Genomic DNA, 17,402 nt, shown 5'->3' with positions numbered 1-17,402 from the left:
TCGGCCAACAGCGGCCTACTGCAGACCGACACTTAAGACACACCAAATACAAATCGACATCGAGAGACAGGCCCTGTCATATGGCACTCGCGACGTATATGCTGAAATTGAATGTAAAGAATACGTCTTTTGTAGCGGGCGTCCCTCTACTGCAGTGTCACACATGACGAATAAAAAGGAAAACAGCAGAACGTCTGTGTAGGGCCATGTTTTTACCTACAGTGTCACTTGGCTGAATGTGTATAAGGCTCTGTGGCATCACTCAAACGCAGCCAAATTGTCACACTAGCTGTGTATCTCTAACAAAGTTGACGTATGTCCTCACCTCGGTGCCGGTTAAAACGATTTCGCCCCCGGGTGGGCTCGAACCACCAACCTTTCGGTTAACAGCCGAACGCGCTAGCCGATTGCGCCACGGAGGCCTTGACTTTGGCTCCCTTGTGCTCTGTATATCAACGCAATTCGTATACCTTCTGCAGGAATCTCGCAGAATGGTAGCATTTGCTTACGCCTCTTCACATGGATAACGTGCATGCACACTGTAGCGAGGCTCGTAAACGAATGACATCGCCAAGCATGACATTATACTACAAAATGCATACAAACCAATGTTCTGCCTATGCATTCAGAAAACCTCTGAGGCCAGTAGAATACTTGTCATAGGTTGTAGAACATCCCTTTCATTCAGTGTACTGCCATGTGTTAGATGCTGCTCGAGATAGCTCCGCTCCTTGCAGGAAGGTTTAAAAAATGAATGCCTTCTGTGAGGTTCGAACTCACGACCCCTGGTTTACGAGACCAGTGCTCTACCACTGAGCTAAGAAGGCGGCAGCTTAGCGTTTGTGAGCTATCCCCAAATTGTTACTTCATCATACTGAATCTTGCAGCCCTCGACCAGATATCGGATTTGGCACACAGCTGCTGCTGGGGGGTGTCCACATTGCCGTTTTCCAAATCTCTTGGATGTTTCGCCCTTACGATCGACGACGAGCGTCGGCCCACCAAAAGTTAGCGGTCTGCACAATCCTGACCTAGTGCACAGCTTGTGGGATAGCGTGGCTCGACTGCGAAATGCGCCTTTCGGCTCCTCTCTCTGGCTACAGTGCGCTGTTGTCCACAGTGGCACTGGCGTTGCCCATGGGGCTTCATGTAAGGCGACTGCACGTCGCTCGGCCAACAGCGGCCTACTGCAGACCGACACTTAAGACACACCAAATACAAATCGACATCGAGAGACAGGCCCTGTCATATGGCACTCGCGACGTATATGCTGAAATTGAATGTAAAGAATACGTCTTTTGTAGCGGGCGTCCCTCTACTGCAGTGTCACACATGACGAATAAAAAGGAAAACAGCAGAACGTCTGTGTAGGGCCATGTTTTTACCTACAGTGTCACTTGGCTGAATGTGTATAAGGCTCTGTGGCATCACTCAAACGCAGCCAAATTGTCACACTAGCTGTGTATCTCTAACAAAGTTGACGTATGTCCTCACCTCGGTGCCGGTTAAAACGATTTCGCCCCCGGGTGGGCTCGAACCACCAACCTTTCGGTTAACAGCCGAACGCGCTAGCCGATTGCGCCACGGAGGCCTTGACTTTGGCTCCCTTGTGCTCTGTATATCAACGCAATTCGTATACCTTCTGCAGGAATCTCGCAGAATGGTAGCATTTGCTTACGCCTCTTCACATGGATAACGTGCATGCACACTGTAGCGAGGCTCGTAAACGAATGACATCGCCAAGCATGACATTATACTACAAAATGCATACAAACCAATGTTCTGCCTATGCATTCAGAAAACTCTGAGGCCAGTAGAATACTTGTCATAGGTTGTAGAACATCCCTTTCATTCAGTGTACTGCCATGTGTTAGATGCTGCTCGAGATAGCTCCGCTCCTTGCAGGAAGGTTTAAAAAATGAATGCCTTCTGTGAGGTTCGAACTCACGACCCCTGGTTTACGAGACCAGTGCTCTACCACTGAGCTAAGAAGGCGGCAGCTTAGCGTTTGTGAGCTATCCCCAAATTGTTACTTCATCATACTGAATCTTGCAGCCCTCGACCAGATATCGGATTTGGCACACAGCTGCTGCTGGGGGTGTCCACATTGCCGTTTTCCAAATCTCTTGGATGTTTCGCCCTTACGATCGACGACGAGCGTCGGCCCACCAAAAGTTAGCGGTCTGCACAATCCTGACCTAGTGCACAGCTTGTGGGATAGCGTGGCTCGACTGCGAAATGCGCCTTTCGGCTCCTCTCTCTGGCTACAGTGCGCTGTTGTCCACAGTGGCACTGGCGTTGCCCATGGGGCTTCATGTAAGGCGACTGCACGTCGCTCGGCCAACAGCGGCCTACTGCAGACCGACACTTAAGACACACCAAATACAAATCGACATCGAGAGACAGGCCCTGTCATATGGCACTCGCGACGTATATGCTGAAATTGAATGTAAAGAATACGTCTTTTGTAGCGGGCGTCCCTCTACTGCAGTGTCACACATGACGAATAAAAAGGAAAACAGCAGAACGTCTGTGTAGGGCCATGTTTTTACCTACAGTGTCACTTGGCTGAATGTGTATAAGGCTCTGTGGCATCACTCAAACGCAGCCAAATTGTCACACTAGCTGTGTATCTCTAACAAAGTTGACGTATGTCCTCACCTCGGTGCCGGTTAAAACGATTTCGCCCCCGGGTGGGCTCGAACCACCAACCTTTCGGTTAACAGCCGAACGCGCTAGCCGATTGCGCCACGGAGGCCTTGACTTTGGCTCCCTTGTGCTCTGTATATCAACGCAATTCGTATACCTTCTGCAGGAATCTCGCAGAATGGTAGCATTTGCTTACGCCTCTTCACATGGATAACGTGCATGCACACTGTAGCGAGGCTCGTAAACGAATGACATCGCCAAGCATGACATTATACTACAAAATGCATACAAACCAATGTTCTGCCTATGCATTCAGAAAACTCTGAGGCCAGTAGAATACTTGTCATAGGTTGTAGAACATCCCTTTCATTCAGTGTACTGCCATGTGTTAGATGCTGCTCGAGATAGCTCCGCTCCTTGCAGGAAGGTTTAAAAAATGAATGCCTTCTGTGAGGTTCGAACTCACGACCCCTGGTTTACGAGACCAGTGCTCTACCACTGAGCTAAGAAGGCGGCAGCTTAGCGTTTGTGAGCTATCCCCAAATTGTTACTTCATCATACTGAATCTTGCAGCCCTCGACCAGATATCGGATTTGGCACACAGCTGCTGCTGGGGGTGTCCACATTGCCGTTTTCCAAATCTCTTGGATGTTTCGCCCTTACGATCGACGACGAGCGTCGGCCCACCAAAAGTTAGCGGTCTGCACAATCCTGACCTAGTGCACAGCTTGTGGGATAGCGTGGCTCGACTGCGAAATGCGCCTTTCGGCTCCTCTCTCTGGCTACAGTGCGCTGTTGTCCACAGTGGCACTGGCGTTGCCCATGGGGCTTCATGTAAGGCGACTGCACGTCGCTCGGCCAACAGCGGCCTACTGCAGACCGACACTTAAGACACACCAAATACAAATCGACATCGAGAGACAGGCCCTGTCATATGGCACTCGCGACGTATATGCTGAAATTGAATGTAAAGAATACGTCTTTTGTAGCGGGCGTCCCTCTACTGCAGTGTCACACATGACGAATAAAAAGGAAAACAGCAGAACGTCTGTGTAGGGCCATGTTTTTACCTACAGTGTCACTTGGCTGAATGTGTATAAGGCTCTGTGGCATCACTCAAACGCAGCCAAATTGTCACACTAGCTGTGTATCTCTAACAAAGTTGACGTATGTCCTCACCTCGGTGCCGGTTAAAACGATTTCGCCCCCGGGTGGGCTCGAACCACCAACCTTTCGGTTAACAGCCGAACGCGCTAGCCGATTGCGCCACGGAGGCCTTGACTTTGGCTCCCTTGTGCTCTGTATATCAACGCAATTCGTATACCTTCTGCAGGAATCTCGCAGAATGGTAGCATTTGCTTACGCCTCTTCACATGGATAACGTGCATGCACACTGTAGCGAGGCTCGTAAACGAATGACATCGCCAAGCATGACATTATACTACAAAATGCATACAAACCAATGTTCTGCCTATGCATTCAGAAAACCTCTGAGGCCAGTAGAATACTTGTCATAGGTTGTAGAACATCCCTTTCATTCAGTGTACTGCCATGTGTTAGATGCTGCTCGAGATAGCTCCGCTCCTTGCAGGAAGGTTTAAAAAATGAATGCCTTCTGTGAGGTTCGAACTCACGACCCCTGGTTTACGAGACCAGTGCTCTACCACTGAGCTAAGAAGGCGGCAGCTTAGCGTTTGTGAGCTATCCCCAAATTGTTACTTCATCATACTGAATCTTGCAGCCCTCGACCAGATATCGGATTTGGCACACAGCTGCTGCTGGGGGTGTCCACATTGCCGTTTTCCAAATCTCTTGAATGTTTCGCCCTTACGATCGACGACGAGCGTCGGCCCACCAAAAGTTAGCGGTCTGCACAATCCTGACCTAGTGCACAGCTTGTGGGATAGCGTGGCTCGACTGCGAAATGCGCCTTTCGGCTCCTCTCTCTGGCTACAGTGCGCTGTTGTCCACAGTGGCACTGGCGTTGCCCATGGGGCTTCATGTAAGGCGACTGCACGTCGCTCGGCCAACAGCGGCCTACTGCAGACCGACACTTAAGACACACCAAATACAAATCGACATCGAGAGACAGGCCCTGTCATATGGCACTCGCGACGTATATGCTGAAATTGAATGTAAAGAATACGTCTTTTGTAGCGGGCGTCCCTCTACTGCAGTGTCACACATGACGAATAAAAAGGAAAACAGCAGAACGTCTGTGTAGGGCCATGTTTTTACCTACAGTGTCACTTGGCTGAATGTGTATAAGGCTCTGTGGCATCACTCAAACGCAGCCAAATTGTCACACTAGCTGTGTATCTCTAACAAAGTTGACGTATGTCCTCACCTCGGTGCCGGTTAAAACGATTTCGCCCCCGGGTGAGCTCGAACCACCAACCTTTCGGTTAACAGCCGAACGCGCTAGCCGATTGCGCCACGGAGGCCTTGACTTTGGCTCCCTTGTGCTCTGTATATCAACGCAATTCGTATACCTTCTGCAGGAATCTCGCAGAATGGTAGCATTTGCTTACGCCTCTTCACATGGATAACGTGCATGCACACTGTAGCGAGGCTCGTAAACGAATGACATCGCCAAGCATGACATTATACTACAAAATGCATACAAACCAATGTTCTGCCTATGCATTCAGAAAACCTCTGAGGCCAGTAGAATACTTGTCATAGGTTGTAGAACATCCCTTTCATTCAGTGTACTGCCATGTGTTAGATGCTGCTCGAGATAGCTCCGCTCCTTGCAGGAAGGTTTAAAAAATGAATGCCTTCTGTGAGGTTCGAACTCACGACCCCTGGTTTACGAGACCAGTGCTCTACCACTGAGCTAAGAAGGCGGCAGCTTAGCGTTTGTGAGCTATCCCCAAATTGTTACTTCATCATACTGAATCTTGCAGCCCTCGACCAGATATCGGATTTGGCACACAGCTGCTGCTGGGGGTGTCCACATTGCCGTTTTCCAAATCTCTTGGATGTTTCGCCCTTACGATCGACGACGAGCGTCGGCCCACCAAAAGTTAGCGGTCTGCACAATCCTGACCTAGTGCACAGCTTGTGGGATAGCGTGGCTCGACTGCGAAATGCGCCTTTCGGCTCCTCTCTCTGGCTACAGTGCGCTGTTGTCCACAGTGGCACTGGCGTTGCCCATGGGGCTTCATGTAAGGCGACTGCACGTCGCTCGGCCAACAGCGGCCTACTGCAGACCGACACTTAAGACACACCAAATACAAATCGACATCGAGAGACAGGCCCTGTCATATGGCACTCGCGACGTATATGCTGAAATTGAATGTAAAGAATACGTCTTTTGTAGCGGGCGTCCCTCTACTGCAGTGTCACACATGACGAATAAAAAGGAAAACAGCAGAACGTCTGTGTAGGGCCATGTTTTTACCTACAGTGTCACTTGGCTGAATGTGTATAAGGCTCTGTGGCATCACTCAAACGCAGCCAAATTGTCACACTAGCTGTGTATCTCTAACAAAGTTGACGTATGTCCTCACCTCGGTGCCGGTTAAAACGATTTCGCCCCCGGGTGGGCTCGAACCACCAACCTTTCGGTTAACAGCCGAACGCGCTAGCCGATTGCGCCACGGAGGCCTTGACTTTGGCTCCCTTGTGCTCTGTATATCAACGCAATTCGTATACCTTCTGCAGGAATCTCGCAGAATGGTAGCATTTGCTTACGCCTCTTCACATGGATAACGTGCATGCACACTGTAGCGAGGCTCGTAAACGAATGACATCGCCAAGCATGACATTATACTACAAAATGCATACAAACCAATGTTCTGCCTATGCATTCAGAAAACTCTGAGGCCAGTAGAATACTTGTCATAGGTTGTAGAACATCCCTTTCATTCAGTGTACTGCCATGTGTTAGATGCTGCTCGAGATAGCTCCGCTCCTTGCAGGAAGGTTTAAAAAATGAATGCCTTCTGTGAGGTTCGAACTCACGACCCCTGGTTTACGAGACCAGTGCTCTACCACTGAGCTAAGAAGGCGGCAGCTTAGCGTTTGTGAGCTATCCCCAAATTGTTACTTCATCATACTGAATCTTGCAGCCCTCGACCAGATATCGGATTTGGCACACAGCTGCTGCTGGGGGTGTCCACATTGCCGTTTTCCAAATCTCTTGGATGTTTCGCCCTTACGATCGACGACGAGCGTCGGCCCACCAAAAGTTAGCGGTCTGCACAATCCTGACCTAGTGCACAGCTTGTGGGATAGCGTGGCTCGACTGCGAAATGCGCCTTTCGGCTCCTCTCTCTGGCTACAGTGCGCTGTTGTCCACAGTGGCACTGGCGTTGCCCATGGGGCTTCATGTAAGGCGACTGCACGTCGCTCGGCCAACAGCGGCCTACTGCAGACCGACACTTAAGACACACCAAATACAAATCGACATCGAGAGACAGGCCCTGTCATATGGCACTCGCGACGTATATGCTGAAATTGAATGTAAAGAATACGTCTTTTGTAGCGGGCGTCCCTCTACTGCAGTGTCACACATGACGAATAAAAAGGAAAACAGCAGAACGTCTGTGTAGGGCCATGTTTTTACCTACAGTGTCACTTGGCTGAATGTGTATAAGGCTCTGTGGCATCACTCAAACGCAGCCAAATTGTCACACTAGCTGTGTATCTCTAACAAAGTTGACGTATGTCCTCACCTCGGTGCCGGTTAAAACGATTTCGCCCCCGGGTGGGCTCGAACCACCAACCTTTCGGTTAACAGCCGAACGCGCTAGCCGATTGCGCCACGGAGGCCTTGACTTTGGCTCCCTTGTGCTCTGTATATCAACGCAATTCGTATACCTTCTGCAGGAATCTCGCAGAATGGTAGCATTTGCTTACGCCTCTTCACATGGATAACGTGCATGCACACTGTAGCGAGGCTCGTAAACGAATGACATCGCCAAGCATGACATTATACTACAAAATGCATACAAACCAATGTTCTGCCTATGCATTCAGAAAACTCTGAGGCCAGTAGAATACTTGTCATAGGTTGTAGAACATCCCTTTCATTCAGTGTACTGCCATGTGTTAGATGCTGCTCGAGATAGCTCCGCTCCTTGCAGGAAGGTTTAAAAAATGAATGCCTTCTGTGAGGTTCGAACTCACGACCCCTGGTTTACGAGACCAGTGCTCTACCACTGAGCTAAGAAGGCGGCAGCTTAGCGTTTGTGAGCTATCCCCAAATTGTTACTTCATCATACTGAATCTTGCAGCCCTCGACCAGATATCGGATTTGGCACACAGCTGCTGCTGGGGGTGTCCACATTGCCGTTTTCCAAATCTCTTGGATGTTTCGCCCTTACGATCGACGACGAGCGTCGGCCCACCAAAAGTTAGCGGTCTGCACAATCCTGACCTAGTGCACAGCTTGTGGGATAGCGTGGCTCGACTGCGAAATGCGCCTTTCGGCTCCTCTCTCTGGCTACAGTGCGCTGTTGTCCACAGTGGCACTGGCGTTGCCCATGGGGCTTCATGTAAGGCGACTGCACGTCGCTCGGCCAACAGCGGCCTACTGCAGACCGACACTTAAGACACACCAAATACAAATCGACATCGAGAGACAGGCCCTGTCATATGGCACTCGCGACGTATATGCTGAAATTGAATGTAAAGAATACGTCTTTTGTAGCGGGCGTCCCTCTACTGCAGTGTCACACATGACGAATAAAAAGGAAAACAGCAGAACGTCTGTGTAGGGCCATGTTTTTACCTACAGTGTCACTTGGCTGAATGTGTATAAGGCTCTGTGGCATCACTCAAACGCAGCCAAATTGTCACACTAGCTGTGTATCTCTAACAAAGTTGACGTATGTCCTCACCTCGGTGCCGGTTAAAACGATTTCGCCCCCGGGTGGGCTCGAACCACCAACCTTTCGGTTAACAGCCGAACGCGCTAGCCGATTGCGCCACGGAGGCCTTGACTTTGGCTCCCTTGTGCTCTGTATATCAACGCAATTCGTATACCTTCTGCAGGAATCTCGCAGAATGGTAGCATTTGCTTACGCCTCTTCACATGGATAACGTGCATGCACACTGTAGCGAGGCTCGTAAACGAATGACATCGCCAAGCATGACATTATACTACAAAATGCATACAAACCAATGTTCTGCCTATGCATTCAGAAAACTCTGAGGCCAGTAGAATACTTGTCATAGGTTGTAGAACATCCCTTTCATTCAGTGTACTGCCATGTGTTAGATGCTGCTCGAGATAGCTCCGCTCCTTGCAGGAAGGTTTAAAAAATGAATGCCTTCTGTGAGGTTCGAACTCACGACCCCTGGTTTACGAGACCAGTGCTCTACCACTGAGCTAAGAAGGCGGCAGCTTAGCGTTTGTGAGCTATCCCCAAATTGTTACTTCATCATACTGAATCTTGCAGCCCTCGACCAGATATCGGATTTGGCACACAGCTGCTGCTGGGGGTGTCCACATTGCCGTTTTCCAAATCTCTTGGATGTTTCGCCCTTACGATCGACGACGAGCGTCGGCCCACCAAAAGTTAGCGGTCTGCACAATCCTGACCTAGTGCACAGCTTGTGGGATAGCGTGGCTCGACTGCGAAATGCGCCTTTCGGCTCCTCTCTCTGGCTACAGTGCGCTGTTGTCCACAGTGGCACTGGCGTTGCCCATGGGGCTTCATGTAAGGCGACTGCACGTCGCTCGGCCAACAGCGGCCTACTGCAGACCGACACTTAAGACACACCAAATACAAATCGACATCGAGAGACAGGCCCTGTCATATGGCACTCGCGACGTATATGCTGAAATTGAATGTAAAGAATACGTCTTTTGTAGCGGGCGTCCCTCTACTGCAGTGTCACACATGACGAATAAAAAGGAAAACAGCAGAACGTCTGTGTAGGGCCATGTTTTTACCTACAGTGTCACTTGGCTGAATGTGTATAAGGCTCTGTGGCATCACTCAAACGCAGCCAAATTGTCACACTAGCTGTGTATCTCTAACAAAGTTGACGTATGTCCTCACCTCGGTGCCGGTTAAAACGATTTCGCCCCCGGGTGGGCTCGAACCACCAACCTTTCGGTTAACAGCCGAACGCGCTAGCCGATTGCGCCACGGAGGCCTTGACTTTGGCTCCCTTGTGCTCTGTATATCAACGCAATTCGTATACCTTCTGCAGGAATCTCGCAGAATGGTAGCATTTGCTTACGCCTCTTCACATGGATAACGTGCATGCACACTGTAGCGAGGCTCGTAAACGAATGACATCGCCAAGCATGACATTATACTACAAAATGCATACAAACCAATGTTCTGCCTATGCATTCAGAAAACTCTGAGGCCAGTAGAATACTTGTCATAGGTTGTAGAACATCCCTTTCATTCAGTGTACTGCCATGTGTTAGATGCTGCTCGAGATAGCTCCGCTCCTTGCAGGAAGGTTTAAAAAATGAATGCCTTCTGTGAGGTTCGAACTCACGACCCCTGGTTTACGAGACCAGTGCTCTACCACTGAGCTAAGAAGGCGGCAGCTTAGCGTTTGTGAGCTATCCCCAAATTGTTACTTCATCATACTGAATCTTGCAGCCCTCGACCAGATATCGGATTTGGCACACAGCTGCTGCTGGGGGTGTCCACATTGCCGTTTTCCAAATCTCTTGAATGTTTCGCCCTTACGATCGACGACGAGCGTCGGCCCACCAAAAGTTAGCGGTCTGCACAATCCTGACCTAGTGCACAGCTTGTGGGATAGCGTGGCTCGACTGCGAAATGCGCCTTTCGGCTCCTCTCTCTGGCTACAGTGCGCTGTTGTCCACAGTGGCACTGGCGTTGCCCATGGGGCTTCATGTAAGGCGACTGCACGTCGCTCGGCCAACAGCGGCCTACTGCAGACCGACACTTAAGACACACCAAATACAAATCGACATCGAGAGACAGGCCCTGTCATATGGCACTCGCGACGTATATGCTGAAATTGAATGTAAAGAATACGTCTTTTGTAGCGGGCGTCCCTCTACTGCAGTGTCACACATGACGAATAAAAAGGAAAACAGCAGAACGTCTGTGTAGGGCCATGTTTTTACCTACAGTGTCACTTGGCTGAATGTGTATAAGGCTCTGTGGCATCACTCAAACGCAGCCAAATTGTCACACTAGCTGTGTATCTCTAACAAAGTTGACGTATGTCCTCACCTCGGTGCCGGTTAAAACGATTTCGCCCCCGGGTGAGCTCGAACCACCAACCTTTCGGTTAACAGCCGAACGCGCTAGCCGATTGCGCCACGGAGGCCTTGACTTTGGCTCCCTTGTGCTCTGTATATCAACGCAATTCGTATACCTTCTGCAGGAATCTCGCAGAATGGTAGCATTTGCTTACGCCTCTTCACATGGATAACGTGCATGCACACTGTAGCGAGGCTCGTAAACGAATGACATCGCCAAGCATGACATTATACTACAAAATGCATACAAACCAATGTTCTGCCTATGCATTCAGAAAACTCTGAGGCCAGTAGAATACTTGTCATAGGTTGTAGAACATCCCTTTCATTCAGTGTACTGCCATGTGTTAGATGCTGCTCGAGATAGCTCCGCTCCTTGCAGGAAGGTTTAAAAAATGAATGCCTTCTGTGAGGTTCGAACTCACGACCCCTGGTTTACGAGACCAGTGCTCTACCACTGAGCTAAGAAGGCGGCAGCTTAGCGTTTGTGAGCTATCCCCAAATTGTTACTTCATCATACTGAATCTTGCAGCCCTCGACCAGATATCGGATTTGGCACACAGCTGCTGCTGGGGGTGTCCACATTGCCGTTTTCCAAATCTCTTGGATGTTTCGCCCTTACGATCGACGACGAGCGTCGGCCCACCAAAAGTTAGCGGTCTGCACAATCCTGACCTAGTGCACAGCTTGTGGGATAGCGTGGCTCGACTGCGAAATGCGCCTTTCGGCTCCTCTCTCTGGCTACAGTGCGCTGTTGTCCACAGTGGCACTGGCGTTGCCCATGGGGCTTCATGTAAGGCGACTGCACGTCGCTCGGCCAACAGCGGCCTACTGCAGACCGACACTTAAGACACACCAAATACAAATCGACATCGAGAGACAGGCCCTGTCATATGGCACTCGCGACGTATATGCTGAAATTGAATGTAAAGAATACGTCTTTTGTAGCGGGCGTCCCTCTACTGCAGTGTCACACATGACGAATAAAAAGGAAAACAGCAGAACGTCTGTGTAGGGCCATGTTTTTACCTACAGTGTCACTTGGCTGAATGTGTATAAGGCTCTGTGGCATCACTCAAACGCAGCCAAATTGTCACACTAGCTGTGTATCTCTAACAAAGTTGACGTATGTCCTCACCTCGGTGCCGGTTAAAACGATTTCGCCCCCGGGTGGGCTCGAACCACCAACCTTTCGGTTAACAGCCGAACGCGCTAGCCGATTGCGCCACGGAGGCCTTGACTTTGGCTCCCTTGTGCTCTGTATATCAACGCAATTCGTATACCTTCTGCAGGAATCTCGCAGAATGGTAGCATTTGCTTACGCCTCTTCACATGGATAACGTGCATGCACACTGTAGCGAGGCTCGTAAACGAATGACATCGCCAAGCATGACATTACACTACAAAATGCATACAAACCAATGTTCTGCCTATGCATTCAGAAAACCTCTGAGGCCAGTAGAATACTTGTCATAGGTTGTAGAACATCCCTTTCATTCAGTGTACTGCCATGTGTTAGATGCTGCTCGAGATAGCTCCGCTCCTTGCAGGAAGGTTTAAAAAATGAATGCCTTCTGTGAGGTTCGAACTCACGACCCCTGGTTTACGAGACCAGTGCTCTACCACTGAGCTAAGAAGGCGGCAGCTTAGCGTTTGTGAGCTATCCCCAAATTGTTACTTCATCATACTGAATCTTGCAGCCCTCGACCAGATATCGGATTTGGCACACAGCTGCTGCTGGGGGTGTCCACATTGCCGTTTTCCACATCTCTTGAATGTTTCGCCCTTACGATCGACGACGAGCGTCGGCCCACCAAAAGTTAGCGGTCTGCACAATCCTGACCTAGTGCACAGCTTGTGGGATAGCGTGGCTCGACTGCGAAATGCGCCTTTCGGCTCCTCTCTCTGGCTACAGTGCGCTGTTGTCCACAGTGGCACTGGCGTTGCCCATGGGGCTTCATGTAAGGCGACTGCACGTCGCTCGGCCAACAGCGGCCTACTGCAGACCGACACTTAAGACACACCAAATACAAATCGACATCGAGAGACAGGCCCTGTCATATGGCACTCGCGACGTATATGCTGAAATTGAATGTAAAGAATACGTCTTTTGTAGCGGGCGTCCCTCTACTGCAGTGTCACACATGACGAATAAAAAGGAAAACAGCAGAACGTCTGTGTAGGGCCATGTTTTTACCTACAGTGTCACTTGGCTGAATGTGTATAAGGCTCTGTGGCATCACTCAAACGCAGCCAAATTGTCACACTAGCTGTGTATCTCTAACAAAGTTGACGTATGTCCTCACCTCGGTGCCGGTTAAAACGATTTCGCCCCCGGGTGAGCTCGAACCACCAACCTTTCGGTTAACAGCCGAACGCGCTAGCCGATTGCGCCACGGAGGCCTTGACTTTGGCTCCCTTGTGCTCTGTATATCAACGCAATTCGTATACCTTCTGCAGGAATCTCGCAGAATGGTAGCATTTGCTTACGCCTCTTCACATGGATAACGTGCATGCACACTGTAGCGAGGCTCGTAAACGAATGACATCGCCAAGCATGACATTATACTACAAAATGCATACAAACCAATGTTCTGCCTATGCATTCAGAAAACTCTGAGGCCAGTAGAATACTTGTCATAGGTTGTAGAACATCCCTTTCATTCAGTGTACTGCCATGTGTTAGATGCTGCTCGAGATAGCTCCGCTCCTTGCAGGAAGGTTTAAAAAATGAATGCCTTCTGTGAGGTTCGAACTCACGACCCCTGGTTTACGAGACCAGTGCTCTACCACTGAGCTAAGAAGGCGGCAGCTTAGCGTTTGTGAGCTATCCCCAAATTGTTACTTCATCATACTGAATCTTGCAGCCCTCGACCAGATATCGGATTTGGCACACAGCTGCTGCTGGGGGTGTCCACATTGCCGTTTTCCAAATCTCTTGGATGTTTCGCCCTTACGATCGACGACGAGCGTCGGCCCACCAAAAGTTAGCGGTCTGCACAATCCTGACCTAGTGCACAGCTTGTGGGATAGCGTGGCTCGACTGCGAAATGCGCCTTTCGGCTCCTCTCTCTGGCTACAGTGCGCTGTTGTCCACAGTGGCACTGGCGTTGCCCATGGGGCTTCATGTAAGGCGACTGCACGTCGCTCGGCCAACAGCGGCCTACTGCAGACCGACACTTAAGACACACCAAATACAAATCGACATCGAGAGACAGGCCCTGTCATATGGCACTCGCGACGTATATGCTGAAATTGAATGTAAAGAATACGTCTTTTGTAGCGGGCGTCCCTCTACTGCAGTGTCACACATGACGAATAAAAAGGAAAACAGCAGAACGTCTGTGTAGGGCCATGTTTTTACCTACAGTGTCACTTGGCTGAATGTGTATAAGGCTCTGTGGCATCACTCAAACGCAGCCAAATTGTCACACTAGCTGTGTATCTCTAACAAAGTTGACGTATGTCCTCACCTCGGTGCCGGTTAAAACGATTTCGCCCCCGGGTGAGCTCGAACCACCAACCTTTCGGTTAACAGCCGAACGCGCTAGCCGATTGCGCCACGGAGGCCTTGACTTTGGCTCCCTTGTGCTCTGTATATCAACGCAATTCGTATACCTTCTGCAGGAATCTCGCAGAATGGTAGCATTTGCTTACGCCTCTTCACATGGATAACGTGCATGCACACTGTAGCGAGGCTCGTAAACGAATGACATCGCCAAGCATGACATTATACTACAAAATGCATACAAACCAATGTTCTGCCTATGCATTCAGAAAACTCTGAGGCCAGTAGAATACTTGTCATAGGTTGTAGAACATCCCTTTCATTCAGTGTACTGCCATGTGTTAGATGCTGCTCGAGATAGCTCCGCTCCTTGCAGGAAGGTTTAAAAAATGAATGCCTTCTGTGAGGTTCGAACTCACGACCCCTGGTTTACGAGACCAGTGCTCTACCACTGAGCTAAGAAGGCGGCAGCTTAGCGTTTGTGAGCTATCCCCAAATTGTTACTTCATCATACTGAATCTTGCAGCCCTCGACCAGATATCGGATTTGGCACACAGCTGCTGCTGGGGGTGTCCACATTGCCGTTTTCCAAATCTCTTGGATGTTTCGCCCTTACGATCGACGACGAGCGTCGGCCCACCAAAAGTTAGCGGTCTGCACAATCCTGACCTAGTGCACAGCTTGTGGGATAGCGTGGCTCGACTGCGAAATGCGCCTTTCGGCTCCTCTCTCTGGCTACAGTGCGCTGTTGTCCACAGTGGCACTGGCGTTGCCCATGGGGCTTCATGTAAGGCGACTGCACGTCGCTCGGCCAACAGCGGCCTACTGCAGACCGACACTTAAGACACACCAAATACAAATCGACATCGAGAGACAGGCCCTGTCATATGGCACTCGCGACGTATATGCTGAAATTGAATGTAAAGAATACGTCTTTTGTAGCGGGCGTCCCTCTACTGCAGTGTCACACATGACGAATAAAAAGGAAAACAGCAGAACGTCTGTGTAGGGCCATGTTTTTACCTACAGTGTCACTTGGCTGAATGTGTATAAGGCTCTGTGGCATCACTCAAACGCAGCCAAATTGTCACACTAGCTGTGTATCTCTAACAAAGTTGACGTATGTCCTCACCTCGGTGCCGGTTAAAACGATTTCGCCCCCGGGTGGGCTCGAACCACCAACCTTTCGGTTAACAGCCGAACGCGCTAGCCGATTGCGCCACGGAGGCCTTGACTTTGGCTCCCTTGTGCTCTGTATATCAACGCAATTCGTATACCTTCTGCAGGAATCTCGCAGAATGGTAGCATTTGCTTACGCCTCTTCACATGGATAACGTGCATGCACACTGTAGCGAGGCTCGTAAACGAATGACATCGCCAAGCATGACATTATACTACAAAATGCATACAAACCAATGTTCTGCCTATGCATTCAGAAAACCTCTGAGGCCAGTAGAATACTTGTCATAGGTTGTAGAACATCCCTTTCATTCAGTGTACTGCCATGTGTTAGATGCTGCTCGAGATAGCTCCGCTCCTTGCAGGAAGGTTTAAAAAATGAATGCCTTCTGTGAGGTTCGAACTCACGACCCCTGGTTTACGAGACCAGTGCTCTACCACTGAGCTAAGAAGGCGGCAGCTTAGCGTTTGTGAGCTATCCCCAAATTGTTACTTCATCATACTGAATCTTGCAGCCCTCGACCAGATATCGGATTTGGCACACAGCTGCTGCTGGGGGTGTCCACATTGCCGTTTTCCAAATCTCTTGAATGTTTCGCCCTTACGATCGACGACGAGCGTCGGCCCACCAAAAGTTAGCGGTCTGCACAATCCTGACCTAGTGCACAGCTTGTGGGATAGCGTGGCTCGACTGCGAAATGCGCCTTTCGGCTCCTCTCTCTGGCTACAGTGCGCTGTTGTCCACAGTGGCACTGGCGTTGCCCATGGGGCTTCATGTAAGGCGACTGCACGTCGCTCGGCCAACAGCGGCCTACTGCAGACCGACACTTAAGACACACCAAATACAAATCGACATCGAGAGACAGGCCCTGTCATATGGCACTCGCGACGTATATGCTGAAATTGAATGTAAAGAATACGTCTTTTGTAGCGGGCGTCCCTCTACTGCAGTGTCACACATGACGAATAAAAAGGAAAACAGCAGAACGTCTGTGTAGGGCCATGTTTTTACCTACAGTGTCACTTGGCTGAATGTGTATAAGGCTCTGTGGCATCACTCAAACGCAGCCAAATTGTCACACTAGCTGTGTATCTCTAACAAAGTTGACGTATGTCCTCACCTCGGTGCCGGTTAAAACGATTTCGCCCCCGGGTGAGCTCGAACCACCAACCTTTCGGTTAACAGCCGAACGCGCTAGCCGATTGCGCCACGGAGGCCTTGACTTTGGCTCCCTTGTGCTCTGTATATCAACGCAATTCGTATACCTTCTGCAGGAATCTCGCAGAATGGTAGCATTTGCTTACGCCTCTTCACATGGATAACGTGCATGCACACTGTAGCGAGGCTCGTAAACGAATGACATCGCCAAGCATGACATTATACTACAAAATGCATACAAACCAATGTTCTGCCTATGCATTCAGAAAACTCTGAGGCCAGTAGAATACTTGTCATAGGTTGTAGAACATCCCTTTCATTCAGTGTACTGCCATGTGTTAGATGCTGCTCGAGATAGCTCCGCTCCTTGCAGGAAGGTTTAAAAAATGAATGCCTTCTGTGAGGTTCGAACTCACGACCCCTGGTTTACGAGACCAGTGCTCTACCACTGAGCTAAGAAGGCGGCAGCTTAGCGTTTGTGAGCTATCCCCAAATTGTTACTTCATCATACTGAATCTTGCAGCCCTCGACCAGATATCGGATTTGGCACACAGCTGCTGCTGGGGGTGTCCACATTGCCGTTTTCCAAATCTCTTGGATGTTTCGCCCTTACGATCGACGACGAGCGTCGGCCCACCAAAAGTTAGCGGTCTGCACAATCCTGACCTAGTGCACAGCTTGTGGGATAGCGTGGC

At 50.0% G+C, this 17,402-nt stretch overlaps 30 non-coding genes across 30 annotated transcripts; all 30 read right to left on the bottom strand.

The window, feature by feature from the left end:
* Nucleotides 1–348: 348 nt before the first annotated feature.
* Nucleotides 349–422, bottom strand: Trnan-guu. Its single transcript has one exon. It is a non-coding gene; the product is annotated as a tRNA-Asn (tRNA).
* Nucleotides 423–755: 333 nt separating this feature from the next.
* Trnat-cgu lies at nt 756–827 on the bottom strand. The gene has a single exon. It is a non-coding gene; the product is annotated as a tRNA-Thr (tRNA).
* A 690-nt stretch (nt 828–1,517) lies between these two features.
* Trnan-guu lies at nt 1,518–1,591 on the bottom strand. The gene has a single exon. It is a non-coding gene; the product is annotated as a tRNA-Asn (tRNA).
* Nucleotides 1,592–1,923: 332 nt separating this feature from the next.
* Nucleotides 1,924–1,995, bottom strand: Trnat-cgu. Its single transcript has one exon. It is a non-coding gene; the product is annotated as a tRNA-Thr (tRNA).
* A 689-nt stretch (nt 1,996–2,684) lies between these two features.
* On the bottom strand, nt 2,685–2,758 carry Trnan-guu. Its single transcript has one exon. It is a non-coding gene; the product is annotated as a tRNA-Asn (tRNA).
* A 332-nt stretch (nt 2,759–3,090) lies between these two features.
* Trnat-cgu lies at nt 3,091–3,162 on the bottom strand. Its single transcript has one exon. It is a non-coding gene; the product is annotated as a tRNA-Thr (tRNA).
* A 689-nt stretch (nt 3,163–3,851) lies between these two features.
* Trnan-guu lies at nt 3,852–3,925 on the bottom strand. The gene has a single exon. It is a non-coding gene; the product is annotated as a tRNA-Asn (tRNA).
* A 333-nt stretch (nt 3,926–4,258) lies between these two features.
* On the bottom strand, nt 4,259–4,330 carry Trnat-cgu. Its single transcript has one exon. It is a non-coding gene; the product is annotated as a tRNA-Thr (tRNA).
* A 689-nt stretch (nt 4,331–5,019) lies between these two features.
* Nucleotides 5,020–5,093, bottom strand: Trnan-guu. Its single transcript has one exon. It is a non-coding gene; the product is annotated as a tRNA-Asn (tRNA).
* Nucleotides 5,094–5,426: 333 nt separating this feature from the next.
* On the bottom strand, nt 5,427–5,498 carry Trnat-cgu. The gene has a single exon. It is a non-coding gene; the product is annotated as a tRNA-Thr (tRNA).
* Nucleotides 5,499–6,187: 689 nt separating this feature from the next.
* On the bottom strand, nt 6,188–6,261 carry Trnan-guu. The gene has a single exon. It is a non-coding gene; the product is annotated as a tRNA-Asn (tRNA).
* A 332-nt stretch (nt 6,262–6,593) lies between these two features.
* On the bottom strand, nt 6,594–6,665 carry Trnat-cgu. Its single transcript has one exon. It is a non-coding gene; the product is annotated as a tRNA-Thr (tRNA).
* A 689-nt stretch (nt 6,666–7,354) lies between these two features.
* Trnan-guu lies at nt 7,355–7,428 on the bottom strand. Its single transcript has one exon. It is a non-coding gene; the product is annotated as a tRNA-Asn (tRNA).
* Nucleotides 7,429–7,760: 332 nt separating this feature from the next.
* Nucleotides 7,761–7,832, bottom strand: Trnat-cgu. The gene has a single exon. It is a non-coding gene; the product is annotated as a tRNA-Thr (tRNA).
* Nucleotides 7,833–8,521: 689 nt separating this feature from the next.
* Nucleotides 8,522–8,595, bottom strand: Trnan-guu. The gene has a single exon. It is a non-coding gene; the product is annotated as a tRNA-Asn (tRNA).
* A 332-nt stretch (nt 8,596–8,927) lies between these two features.
* On the bottom strand, nt 8,928–8,999 carry Trnat-cgu. The gene has a single exon. It is a non-coding gene; the product is annotated as a tRNA-Thr (tRNA).
* A 689-nt stretch (nt 9,000–9,688) lies between these two features.
* Trnan-guu lies at nt 9,689–9,762 on the bottom strand. Its single transcript has one exon. It is a non-coding gene; the product is annotated as a tRNA-Asn (tRNA).
* Nucleotides 9,763–10,094: 332 nt separating this feature from the next.
* Nucleotides 10,095–10,166, bottom strand: Trnat-cgu. Its single transcript has one exon. It is a non-coding gene; the product is annotated as a tRNA-Thr (tRNA).
* A 689-nt stretch (nt 10,167–10,855) lies between these two features.
* Nucleotides 10,856–10,929, bottom strand: Trnan-guu. The gene has a single exon. It is a non-coding gene; the product is annotated as a tRNA-Asn (tRNA).
* Nucleotides 10,930–11,261: 332 nt separating this feature from the next.
* Trnat-cgu lies at nt 11,262–11,333 on the bottom strand. The gene has a single exon. It is a non-coding gene; the product is annotated as a tRNA-Thr (tRNA).
* Nucleotides 11,334–12,022: 689 nt separating this feature from the next.
* On the bottom strand, nt 12,023–12,096 carry Trnan-guu. Its single transcript has one exon. It is a non-coding gene; the product is annotated as a tRNA-Asn (tRNA).
* A 333-nt stretch (nt 12,097–12,429) lies between these two features.
* Nucleotides 12,430–12,501, bottom strand: Trnat-cgu. The gene has a single exon. It is a non-coding gene; the product is annotated as a tRNA-Thr (tRNA).
* Nucleotides 12,502–13,190: 689 nt separating this feature from the next.
* Nucleotides 13,191–13,264, bottom strand: Trnan-guu. The gene has a single exon. It is a non-coding gene; the product is annotated as a tRNA-Asn (tRNA).
* Nucleotides 13,265–13,596: 332 nt separating this feature from the next.
* Nucleotides 13,597–13,668, bottom strand: Trnat-cgu. The gene has a single exon. It is a non-coding gene; the product is annotated as a tRNA-Thr (tRNA).
* Nucleotides 13,669–14,357: 689 nt separating this feature from the next.
* Nucleotides 14,358–14,431, bottom strand: Trnan-guu. Its single transcript has one exon. It is a non-coding gene; the product is annotated as a tRNA-Asn (tRNA).
* A 332-nt stretch (nt 14,432–14,763) lies between these two features.
* Trnat-cgu lies at nt 14,764–14,835 on the bottom strand. The gene has a single exon. It is a non-coding gene; the product is annotated as a tRNA-Thr (tRNA).
* A 689-nt stretch (nt 14,836–15,524) lies between these two features.
* Trnan-guu lies at nt 15,525–15,598 on the bottom strand. The gene has a single exon. It is a non-coding gene; the product is annotated as a tRNA-Asn (tRNA).
* A 333-nt stretch (nt 15,599–15,931) lies between these two features.
* Nucleotides 15,932–16,003, bottom strand: Trnat-cgu. Its single transcript has one exon. It is a non-coding gene; the product is annotated as a tRNA-Thr (tRNA).
* A 689-nt stretch (nt 16,004–16,692) lies between these two features.
* Nucleotides 16,693–16,766, bottom strand: Trnan-guu. The gene has a single exon. It is a non-coding gene; the product is annotated as a tRNA-Asn (tRNA).
* A 332-nt stretch (nt 16,767–17,098) lies between these two features.
* Trnat-cgu lies at nt 17,099–17,170 on the bottom strand. The gene has a single exon. It is a non-coding gene; the product is annotated as a tRNA-Thr (tRNA).
* Nucleotides 17,171–17,402: the final 232 nt, after the last annotated feature.

Source organism: Schistocerca piceifrons, unplaced genomic scaffold (genome assembly GCF_021461385.2).
Source record: "Schistocerca piceifrons isolate TAMUIC-IGC-003096 unplaced genomic scaffold, iqSchPice1.1 HiC_scaffold_691, whole genome shotgun sequence".
NCBI classification, from domain to species: domain Eukaryota; kingdom Metazoa; phylum Arthropoda; class Insecta; order Orthoptera; family Acrididae; genus Schistocerca; species Schistocerca piceifrons.
This window is presented reverse-complemented; position numbering and strand designations above follow the sequence as displayed.